Source organism: Nerophis ophidion, unplaced genomic scaffold, assembly GCF_033978795.1.
Source record: "Nerophis ophidion isolate RoL-2023_Sa unplaced genomic scaffold, RoL_Noph_v1.0 HiC_scaffold_388, whole genome shotgun sequence".
In the NCBI taxonomy this organism is placed as follows: Eukaryota; Metazoa; Chordata; class Actinopteri; order Syngnathiformes; family Syngnathidae; genus Nerophis; species Nerophis ophidion.
Window position 1 is genome coordinate 28,317 of NW_026907305.1, and position 9,660 is coordinate 37,976.

Below are 9,660 nucleotides of genomic sequence, written 5' to 3' on the forward strand. Positions count from 1 at the left end.
CAATTTTCTCACCGAAAACTGCTGGTTGACAAGTGGTCGGGATCCATGTTCGCTTGACCGCTCTGATCCATAGTAAAGTTTCACCTCCGGGAATTTTAAACAGGAATCACCGTGTGTTTGTGTGGCTGAAGGCTAAAGCTTCCCAACTCCATCTTTCTACTTTGACTTCTCCATTACTAATTGAACAAATTGCAAAAGATTCAGCAACACAGATTTCCAAAATACTGTGTAATTATGTGGTTAAAGCAGACGACTTTTAGCTGTGTGTGTGTGCGCAGCGCTAATATTTCCTAACAGTCCGTGACGTCACGCGTACACGTCAGCAATCTGCAACGTTTTCAACAGGACACTTTGCGGGAAATTTAAAATTGTAATTTAGTAAACTAAAAAGGCCGTATTCGCATGTGTTGCAATGTTGATATTCCATCATTGATATATAAACTATCACACTGCGTGGTCGGTAGTAGTGGGTTTCAGGAGGCCTTTAAAGATTTATTTTTCTGTGAAGAAATGTTTAGAATCAAGTTCATGAATCCAGATGGATCGCTATTACAATCCCCAAAGAAGTCACTTTAAATTGATGATTACTTCTATGTGTAGAAATCGTTATTTATAATTGAATCACTTGTTTATTTTTCAACAAGTTTTTAGTTACTTTTGTATCTTTTTTTCCAAATAGTTCAAGAAAGACCACTACAAATGAGCAATATTTTGCTCTGTTATACAATTTAATAAATCAGAAACTGATGACATAGTGCTGTACTTTACTTCTTTATCTCTTTTTTTAGGGGGTACTTTAATTAAAAAAATGTTCACAGGGGGTACATCACTGAAAAAAGGTTGAGAACCACTGCTCTAAATAACTGTCAACACAAGTGAATACAACTGTAAACATGTCCAGATAATATCCATTATTATCCAGTGCTGGGGTCCCCAAACTATGGCCCAGATTTGGCCGGCCAGCGTCCACAATCTGGACCGCCAGATGTTCCAAATTAATTTTTGACATTCAAATTTTAATTTTGCAAATGCGCTGCCATCTAATGAATTATTTCAATATCGTTAATCTTTGACTATGAGCATTACTACACCATTATACAAGTGCATTGAGTTAATTTATATGGGCGTGAAGGAAAGGGAATGTGTTTCGCCACATGCTTTCAGTGCCCCATTGCAGAAAGTACAGCTTTTTTTTGAAGTGCTGTATCCACTGGCTATTAAGTGTAATCCTCAGATTTTCCCAAGTAAATTCAGAATACCTTTCTCACCCATGATCCAAATAATCCAAAACCAACACAGAAAGTTAATACTCGTGGTACAAAACACACAACCTGCCCACTAACTATCTGGACAAAAATGTCTAAGCACAACACACAATTCAAATATACACATACCTAAATCCCCCACAGAACATGATGGGTAAAAATAACTTTCCCTCCACGCTTTGACATGTTTGACACACTTTGGCTGCTTGATATTCCTGATTAATTACAAAATTTTAAGGGGAGGTGTTGGGGGAATTAAACAAGGTAGAAGTGGTTCACACACTCCTAATATCCAATGTTTTATCGTTTATACTTCATGTTGCAGTAATGGGGGATGTCAATACATTGGTTGTTCAGTTTATTAGCTAAAGCTTGTTATAAATAATGGTTTAACAAACTGAAGTTTCACTTATCATTTCCTGATAATATTGTAAATCTTCTATATTTTATTTTTGTACAAAATGATTGTTGTGCTGTGTAGCGAAAAAAAGGTTTGTTGTGTGTATTATATTATATTGGCGAGTTCACCCAAATATCGGGCTTTATCGCAGGTTGTACTGTAATTTTACATATTCAGCACAGTGGTGTAGTGGTTGGCATCCTAGCGTCCCCAACCCCCCTCTCCAAATCTTCCCCCCTGGATTGTAAATAATGTAAATAATTCAATGTATATACTCACATGATTAACTTGTGTGATGACTGTATCATGCTGATAGTATATATTTGTACCATGAACTGATTTACGTGGACGCCGACTTAAACAAGTTGAAAAACGTATTCGGGTTTTACCGTTTAGTGGTCAATTGTACGGGATACTGTATGTACTGTACTGTGCAATCTACTAATAACACTTTCAATCAAATCAATCAAAAGGTTCGATTACCAGGCTTGTGGTCTTTCTGTGTGGAGTTTGCATGTTTTTCCTGCGACTGCATGGGTTATCTCCGGGTACTCCGGCTGATTCCCACCTCCAAAGACATGCACCTGGGGATAGGCTGATTAGCAACACTAAAGTTAGCCCTAGTGTGTGAATGTGAGTGTGAATGTTGTCCGTCTCTCTCTGTATTGGCCCTGCGGGTAAGTGACTTTTTTCAGGGTGTGCCCTGCCTTGCCCCCGAGTGCAGTTGGGATAGCACCACTTTGTTACCCCGGAAGGGACAAGCGGTAGAAAAGGAAAGGATGGATATAAGGGACGGCGTGGCGCAGTGGAAGAATGGCCGTGCGCAACCTGAGGGTCTCTGGTTCAATCCCCACCTAGTAGCAAGCTCGTCACGTCTGTTGTGTCCTGAGCAAGACACTTCACCCTTGCTCCTGATGGGTGCTGGTTAGCGCCTTGCATGGCAGCTCCCTCCATCAGTGTGTGAATGTGTGTGTGAATGGGCAAATGGGGAAGTAGTGTCAAAGCGCTTTGAGTACCTTGAAGGTAGAGAAGCGCTATACAAGTACAACCCATTTACCATTTATCATTTATATTATGTTGGGCAAACTTCTCTCTTCAAGTTGATATCACACGCATATGTAGACTTAAATCATTGTGAGAGTTAAAGCATCTGTTTAAACAGGATCAGCGCACACTCACTAACAATTGAGCAATAAATTGGAGTAAATAAGATGGAAAAAAAAAAAATTATCGTAAAATTTTAACTACAAGTTACTGTAAAATTCTTCATACAGATTCAGAAGTAAAGTTAGTGTAGTAATTTAGATACAACATGTATTTAGATGCTTTATGTACCGGTAATTAAATGACATTACAGGCATCATATATAATTTCATTTTATTTTAATAATTTTTTTAAACCCTAATGTGGCACTCCAGTCAAAAGGTTTGAGGACCCCTGCTTGCGTCGACCAGTGAAGAAATCCGGGTAACGGCACCAATGTAACTCCTGAATACACAAATGTCGCTAGTTTAAGCCTCCTAGACTCAGCGCTGTGTTTGTTGTGATAATGATGGACGGGAGACTTGAGTGACACCACTTCTTAATGTAGAAAGACATGTGCACCGGTCAGCACCCGTTACACTAGCACTACCTTAATCCCTTTGGGCCGTTATCTTTGTACTCACTCATGTAGCTTCCAATTTGGATTGTAACGGCTGTCGGTTGACTGTAAATCTACACTGCCATACAAGCCGTGCAAAGACTACTCCAAAGTGTATCCATTTGTAATGCATCTTGAATATTCCCCTAAAGCAGGGGTGCCCACACTTTTTCTGCAGGCGAGCTACTTTTCAATTGACCAACTCGAGGGGATCTACCTCATTTATATATATCATTTATATTTATTTATTTATGAAAGAGACACTTTTGTAAACAAGTTAAATGTGTTTAATGATAATACAAGCATGTGTAACACATATAGATGTCTTTCTTTCACAAAGACAAAAATATAAGTTGGTGTATTACCTGATTCTGATGACTTGCATTGATTGGAATCAGACAGTAATGATGATAACGCCCACATTTTCAAATGGAGGAGAAAAAAAGTTGTCCTTTCTGTACAATACCACATGAAAGTGGTTGGTTTTTGGCATCTAATTCATCCAGCTTCCATACACTTTACAAGAAAAACATTGGCGGCAAATTCCGTAGCTTGCTTGATTGACATTCACGGCACCCGAGGGTTTTGTGAGATGACGCTGGCTGCTGCCAGTTCATTATTATGAAAAAATGACAGAGAGGAAGGCGAGAAACACTTTTTATTTCAACAGACTTTCGCGCTGTCCCTTCCGTCAAAACTCTAAAGGCCGACTGCACATTTCCTATCTTCACAATAAAAGCCCTGCTTCATGCTGCCTGCGCTAACAAAATAAGAGTCTCGGAAAGCTGGCGTGCACAAGTGATGTGCACGCCAGCTTTCTGAGGGATCGCTTGTGCACGCCAGTTTTCCGAGACTCTGTATTTAGTTAGCGCAGGCAGCATGAAGCAAGGCTTTTATTGTGAAGATAGGAAATTAGCAGTCGGCCTTTAGAGTTTTGACGGAAGGTACGGCGCGAGAGTCTGTTGAAATAAAAAGTGTTTCTCGCCTTCCTCTCGGTCATATTTTCATAATAATGATCTTGCAGCAGCCAGCGTCATCTCACAAGACCCTCCGGTACCGTGAATGTCATTTAAGTGACGTCTTGGTGAAGATTGATGATCACTAATTTTTAGGTCTATTTTTTTTAAAAGCCTGGTTGGAGATCGACTGACACACCCCCCGCGGTCGACTGGTAGCTCGCAATCGACGTAATGGGCACCCCTGCCCTAAAGGATATAACAAAACACTCGCTGAAATATCAAGGGCGTACTCACTCTTGTGAGGTGCTGCAGTATTGTTGGGCTTCATCTGAGGACAAGTACTAAAGCATTGTCAGTAGAGCGGTGGAAAAAGGGTCCATCTGGTTCTGCTGTGATATCAATCTATTTATAGCGTCAAAACCCAAGTGCATTACACATTGTTAAACACCCGTTACAAAAGATATTATGTAAAACATCAGGAAGAAGATGACAACCTTCTCTTGATTGAGCTAGGATAGTTTTAAACAAATGCTTCCCCCCTAGTTTCCAGTCCACAGACAAGTTAAAACGGTGATTAATCCTCTATATTATTATAATATTCCTGGCAATCAAATTTCAGAAGCAACCGGATTGGATCACAATATTAACTGTGCACCTGCAGCTTCTTGGTCGCCCCGCCACCCACACCGGTTTTTGCATGCTTCCTACCTATTCTGGCACTTTATCCTCACTCCTTCATCAAGGCACAAGAGGCTCAAGGATTTGGGCACTTCAGTTTGAGTCGAGCTGCAGACAAAAAGCAATGGCCGCTACATTTGTAAATATGCTAGTCTGCTTTCTAACTACTGTTGATGTGCCTTTAAGCAAGGCAATGAACCCTTACTTGATGTCAGCTCAGGGGCGTTTGCATGCCCCCTCACTCTGACATATCTTTGCAGGATTGCATATCAGTATAATACATTAAACATTAATGCATGTTGATAATTATTTTTAACATTTTGACTTAGATTCCTTAACACAGATTTGATTCAGAAATGCTCATCACGTATTTCTTTGTTCACTAGAACAGTGTTTTTCAACCACTGTGCCGGGACACAATAGTGTGCCGTGAAATACAGTCTGGCGCACCGTGGGAGAATATGTAATTTCACCTAATTGGGATACAAATATTTTTTGCAAACCAGTAATTATAATTTGCAAATGTGCCGTTGTTGAAGTGAAGTGAAGTGAATTATATTTATATAGCGCTTTTCTCTAGTGACTCAAAGCGCTTTACATAGTGAAACCCAATATCTAAGTTACGTTCAAACCAGTGTGGGTGGCACTGGGAGTAGGTGGGTAAAGTGTCTTGCCCAAGGACACAACGGCAGTGACTAGGATGGCGGAAGCGGGAATCGAACCTGCAACCCTCAAGTTGCTGGCACGGCCACTCTACCAACCGAGCTATACCGCCCCACAGCGTCTGCACTGTCTAGAGCAGTGGTTCATAACCTTGTTGGAGGTACCGAACACCACCAGTTTCATATGCGCATACCCCGAACCTTTCTGTAGTGAAAAATTAAAAGTTTTTTTTCAAATTCAAGAAAAAGTCATCTGTTTTTTTTACTGGTGCACAAAATTAACCGTGCATAAACATCACCTTGTTCAAAGAACAAAACCAACACAGTGCATAAACTCACAACAAATTACACACCTTACACACATTACCATGAATTGATTAACGTGGACCCCGACTTAAACTTAAAACTTATTCGGGGGTTACCATTTAGTGGTCAATTGTACAGAATATGTACTGTACTGTGTAAACTTTACTGTTTCATATAATGTATTCTCTTCCCTTGCATTCTGCAAGTAAAAGTTTCAATCAATCAATCACAAAACCTGCAAATCACATGGAAAATTAGAGGGAATATTGTTTGGGGGTATCCGTAATACGCTGATAGGGAGAAGTTTTTATTTACACGATAAGTCGGATGTGTCTTTACCTCCGTGGCGGAGACTCAGCCGAACCCCTGAGGCCGACTCACCCAGGTTAAGAACCACTGGTCTAGAGGTCAACTTGGCAGCTTAACCATGTAATACTCTTCCATATCAGTAGGTAACTAATTGCTTTGTAGATGTTTGTCGTGATCACAATATGCAGATGACAGCGGGAGGCAGTGTGCAGGTAAAAAGGTATCTAACGCTTAAATCAAAAATAAACAAAAGGCAAGTGCTGCTAAGAAAAGCCATTGAAGCTTAGGGATAGTTATGCAAAATGAAACTAAAACTGAACTGGCTGCAAAGTAAACAAAAACCGAATGCTGGACGACAGCAAAGACTCACAGCTTGTGGAGCAGATGGCGTCCACAAAGTACATCCGTACATTACAGGACAATCAACAATGTCCACACAAAGCAGGATAGCGTCTTCACAACTTAATTAGCCTTGATTGCGAAAACAAAGCAGGTGCGGGGAATAGCGTTCAAGGAAGACATGAAACTGCTACAGGAAAATACCAACAAAACAAGAAAAGCCACCAAGAATAGGAGCGCAAGAGAAGAACTAAAACAATACACACAGGAAAACACCAAAAACTTCAAAATAAGTCACGGCGTGATGTGACAGGTCGTGACAGTACACCTACTTAGAGACAGGACCTATAGTGATGCTTGCTTGGTTATGGTTTGAATTAATATCCATTAATTGCAAAAATGACTTTTTACTGTCAATATCGGCTGCTGAGTTTCATTTCTTAATGATTTCTGCTGGTGGTGTGCCTCCGGATTTTTTCAATGAAAAAAATGTGCCTTGGCTCAGGAAAGGTTGAAAAACACTGGACTAGAACCAAAAGGGAAATATGCCACACCCCTTAAAGTCCACTAGAGGTCGTTGTTTCTCCGTGTCGATTATTGCCAAGCACACACAAAAAACTGCAGTATTTTCTTTTTTGAAACATGTACATTCGTCAGTTTGCCAACTCCTCTGTTTTGTAACCACTCTTATCGATTTTATCCACATGTAAAGCCAGAGTTTGCAAAAAAAAAGGGGGGGAGGACGACGACTAAACTCTAACAAAGAAAATGCTGCGGCCATGTTGGAGTAATTAATGACGTTGAGCGGTAAACAAGACTGACAATAGGATAAAGTATTATTTTCATATTATCTTGTCATGCGCTTACTAACACTGTCGTGTGACATGCAGTGACATAAATGCTGCTAGACACCAGCTTTCTACAGTATGTGCATCTCTGAATTGATCGGATAGTGTGCAGGTATACCGAATGTTGTGACCGGGTGAATCTATAGCCACGTTTGAATCTATGTTTCTAAAAAAAAATTTCCGACCGTTTATGGGGGGGGATAAATAGCAGCGACGAATTCAAGATATGTATTTAGAGTGTTAATTCTCAAAAGACAAATACTTTTGGAGAGAGTGGGGTGTGCTTAGGTCTCTGCTTTTTGCAGATGATGGCTTCTTCTGGCCGGGATCTTCAGCTCTCACTCGATCGGTTTGCAGTCGAGCGTGAAGCGGCCGGGATGAGAATCAGCACCTCCAAGTCCGAGTCCATGGTTCTGTCCGGGTTGGGGAGGAGACCCTGCCCCAAGTGGAGGAGTTCAAGTACCTAGAAGTCTTGTTCACGAGTGAGGGAAGAGTGGATCGTGAGATCGACAGGCGGACCGGTGCGGCGTCTTCAGTAATGCGGACGCTGTATCTATCCGTTGTGGTGAAAAAGGAGCTGAGCCGGAAGGCAAAGCTCTCCATTTACCGGTCGATCTACATTCCCATCCTCACCTATGGTCATGAGCTTTGGGTTATGACCGAAAGGACAAGATCACGGGTACAAGCGGCCGAAATGAGTTTCCTCCACCGTGTGGCGGGGCTCTCCCTTAGAGATAGGGTGGGAAGCTCTGACATCCGGGAGGAGCTCAAAGTAAAGCCGCTGCTCCTCCACATCCAGAGGAGCCAGATGAGGTGGTTCGGGCATCTGGTCAGGATGCCACCCAAACGCCTCCCTAGGGAGGTGTTTAGGGAACGTCCAACCGGTAGGAGGCCACGGAGAAGACCCAGGACACATTGGGAAGACTATGTCTCATGGCTGGCCTGGGAACGCCTCGGGATCCCCTGGGAAGAGCTGGACGAGGTGGCTGGGGAGAGGAAAGTCTGGGTTTCCCTGCTTAGGCTGCTGCCCCCGCGACCCGACCTCAGATAGGTCCCTTTTCAATGCACGTCTCTTGTTTGATTGCACGCCCCCTCACTCTGACATATCTTTGCATGCTTGCATGTCAGTATAATACATTAAACATTAATGCATGTTGATGATTCTTTTAAGTATTTTGACTTAGATTCCTTAAGACAGATTTGATTCAGAAATGCTCGTTATGTATTTGCTCACTAGAACAGTGGTTCTTAACCTTGTTGGGCGTTCCGAACCCAACCAGTTTCATACGCACATTCACCGAACACTTCTTTTGGGGTTTATTTTTATATTTTTTTTCAAATTCAAGACCAATTTCTATGCTTTTTTTCCTGGTGTACAAAATGAACCGTGCATGAACTCACAACAAATTACACACCTGCAAATCAATGTGTGACTTCTGCTGTTGCCGTATCCATGATACGCCGATATAGAGAAGTTTTTATTTACACGATGAGTCCATACTTGCCGACCCTGCCGATTTTTCCGGGAGAATCCCAAGGGGATAGGTTGATTGGCAACACTAAATTGGCCCTAGTGTGTGAATGTGAGTGTGAATGTTGTCTGTTTATTTGTGTTGGCCCTGCGATGAGGTGGCGACTTGTCCAGGGTGTACCCCGCCTTCCGCCCGATTGTAGCTGAGATAGGCGCCAGCGCCCCCCGCGACCCCGAAAGGGAATAAGCGGTAGAAAATGGATGGATGGAATCCCAAATTTCAGTGCCCCTCCCGAAAATATCTCGGGGGTAACCATTCTCCTTTAGCGTCCTCTACAACCTGTCGTCACGTCCGCTTCTCCTCCATACTAATGGCGTGTCGGCGCATTCACATCATTTATGTGGCTTTTACTCACACATAAGTGAATGCAAGGCATACTTGGTCAACAGCCATACAGGTCACACTGAGGGTGGCCGTATAAACAACTTTTACACTGTTACAAATATGCACCACACTGTGAACCCATCCATCCATCCATCCATTTCCTACCGCTTATTCCCTTTCGGGGTCGCGGGGGGCGCTGGCAATATCTCAGCTACAATCGGGCGGAAGGCGGGGTACACCCTGGACAAGTCGCCACCTCATCGCAGGGCCAACACAGATAGACAGACAACATTCACACTCACGTTCACACACTAGGGCCAATTTAGTGTTGCCAATCAACCTATCCCCAGGTGCATGTTTTTGGAGGTGGGAGGAAGCCGGAGTACCCGGAGGGAA